At 42.1% G+C, this 3,074-nt stretch overlaps 1 non-coding gene across 1 annotated transcript; it reads left to right on the top strand.

Moving 5' to 3' along the window:
• The first annotated feature begins 2,115 nt into the window (after nucleotides 1-2,115).
• LOC136720404 (U5 spliceosomal RNA) lies at nucleotides 2,116-2,230 on the top strand. The gene has a single exon (XR_010805458.1). It is a non-coding gene; the product is annotated as a U5 spliceosomal RNA (small nuclear RNA).
• The last annotated feature ends 844 nt before the right edge of the window (nucleotides 2,231-3,074 follow it).

Raw genomic sequence — 3,074 nt, 5'->3', positions numbered from 1 at the left:
TGGGCAGAATGTGGTTTGGCGTTATCCTGCTGAAAAATGCAGGTACGTCCCTGGAAAAGACGATGTCTGGATGGCAGCATATGTTGCTCCAAAATGTGTACATCTCTTTCTGCAAAAATGGTGCCCTCACAGATGTGCGAGTTACATGACAGACACTCATACACACTGTCACACCCATACACACACAAACACACACTTTCACAGACAGACACACGCACACACACACACACACACACTTTCACAGACAGACAGACAGACACACACACTTTCACACACAATCACTTTCACAGACAGACACACACACACACTTTCACACAGAGACAGACACACACACACTTACATACATACATACATACATACATACAGTGAGGGAAAAAAGTATTTGATCCCCTGCTGATTTTGTACGTTTGCCCACTGACAAAGAAATGATCAGTCTATAATTTTAATGGTAGGTGTATTTTAGCAGTGAGAGACAGAATAACAACAAGAAAATCCAGAAAAACGCATTTCAAAAAAGTTATAAATTGATTTGCATGTTAATGAGGGAAATAAGTATTTGATCCCCTATCAATCAGCAAGATTTCTGGCTCCCAGGTGTCTTTCATACAGGTAACGAGCTGAGATTAGGAGCACTCTCTTAAAGGGAGTGCTCCTAATCTCAGCTCGTTACCTGTATAAAAGACACTTGTCCACAGAAGCAATCAATCAATCAGATTCCAAACTCTCCACCATGGCCAAGACCAAAGAGCTGTCCAAGGATGTCAGGGACAAGATTGTAGACCTACACAAGGCTGGAATGGGCTACAAGACCATCACCAAGCAGCTTGGTGAGAAGGTGACAACAGTTGGTGCGATTATTCGCAAATGGAAGAAACACAAAATAACTGTCAGTCTCCCTCAGTCTGGGGCTCTATGCAAGATCTCACCTCGTGGAGTTTCAATGATCATGAGAACGGTGAGGAATCAGCCCAGAACTACATGGGAGGATCTTGTTAATGATCTCAAGGTAGCTGGGACCATAGTCACCAAGAAAACAATTGGTAACACACTATGCCGTGAAGGACTGAAATCCTGCAGCGCCCGCAAGGTCCCCCTGCTCAAGAAAGCACATGTACAGACCCGTCTGAAGTTTGCCAATGAACATCTGAATGATTCAGAGGAGAACTGGGTGAAAGTGGTCTCAGATGAGACCAAAATCAAGCTCTTTGCCATCAACTCAACTCGCTGTGTTTGGAGGAGGAGGAATGACCCCAAGAACACCATTCCCACCATCAAACATGGAGGTGGAAACATTATGCTTTGGGGCTGTTTTTCTGCTAAGGGGACAGGACAACTGCACCGCATCAAAGGGACGATGGACGGGGCCATGTACTGTCAAATCATGGGTGAGAACCCTAAGCCAGGGCATTGAAAATGGGTCAAATACTTATTTCCCTCATTAACATGCAAATCAATTTATAACTTTTTTGAAATGCATTTTTCTGGATTTTCTTGTTGTTATTCTGTCTCTCACTGCTAAAATACACCTACCATTAAAATTATAGACTGATAATTTCTTTGTCAGTGGGCAAACGTACAAAATCAGCAGGGGATCAATTACTTTTTTCCCCCACTGTACATACATATATATGGAAAAGAAACATTACAAGTATAAATCACAATAAGATGTAATAAAGTACAGATAAACAAAGTGTAATAAAATGTGATCTGTTTGAAAATGCAGGGACGTCACTGGAAAAGATGATGTCTGGATGGCAGCATATGTTGCTCCAAAATGTGTACATCTCTTCTGCAAAAATGGTGCCCTCACAGATGTGCGAGTTACATGACAGACAGACAGACAGACACTCACACACACTGTCACACCCACACACACACTTTCACAGAGAGACATATACACACACACACACACACACACACACACACACACACTTTCACACAGAGACAGGCACACACACACACACACACACACACACACACATACATACATACATATGGAAAAGAAACAATACTTTTATAAATCACAATAAGATGTAATAAAGTACAGAAAAACTAAATGTAAGAAAATGTGATCTTTAATACACACAAATATGTATGGCTGGTCGGATGCGTCTTGGACTCGGGTTCCTCTTCATTACGTATAACGCTTTTGCCTTTTGCTAAAGCTTTCCGTGGAGGGGATCGTGGGTGAGATTGTACCATTCTTGGGGGGCTCTGCCTTGTTGGGGCGGAGCTGTGATCCAGGTGAACAGCAGATCGGGCATAGGTGGGCATGTGGGCAGAGGAGTAGGAAGGCCGGTCAAGCAAATAAGCTTGCTAAGGTACGCAGCAGCAGCAAGCAGCCCCCCCATCCAGCCAGCCAGCCAGTCTGGCTGGCAGTGACTGAGTGGTTGACAGACGGCAAGCAACGGAATGTACGTGCTCTGTGATGTCATAGCAGTCAGCTGAGAGAGGCTCGTGATGTCATCGCTGAGCTGGCTGGCTGGCTGGCTCTGTGTGTGTGTGTGTCTGTGTCTGTCTGTTTTTCTGTTTGTCAGTCTGTCTGTCTGTCTCTCTCTCTCTCTCTCTCTCTCTCTCTCTCTCTCTCAATTCAATTCATTTGTATTGTCAAAGCAATTGGACATACATACATACATACATACATATATGTAGCGTAAGGTACACTTATACATTTCAATTAAAGAAGTGAATTCATAGTATCACCTTATCACGAATCCTGGAGTCTTGTATAACTCAATTTCTGTAATAATTGGACGCAGACACCAATTCCAAAGATATAAATTGTCAAATTTATTTAAAAACAAAGACTAAATGTAGCACTACACTAATTATACAAAAGGGAAAAACTAATTAAAATTCAACTCTAGATCAACAAATCAAAGACAAATCACTTCCGTGACCAAATCAAAGACCATGGGATCCCATAGGATAACACACAAATCGTTAAACAAAAAAGGTTATAAACACATTGACTACAATACCGGTTAGTAATTCCAGGAATCACTAAGAAACAGTTGAAAGTGCTAAATTGCAGTTTCAGAAGATGAAAAAAAACTGTAACAGATGGGATATGT

This window comes from Amia ocellicauda, unplaced genomic scaffold (genome assembly GCF_036373705.1).
Source record: "Amia ocellicauda isolate fAmiCal2 unplaced genomic scaffold, fAmiCal2.hap1 HAP1_SCAFFOLD_103, whole genome shotgun sequence".
Taxonomy (NCBI): Eukaryota; Metazoa; Chordata; class Actinopteri; order Amiiformes; family Amiidae; genus Amia; species Amia ocellicauda.
This window is presented reverse-complemented; position numbering and strand designations above follow the sequence as displayed.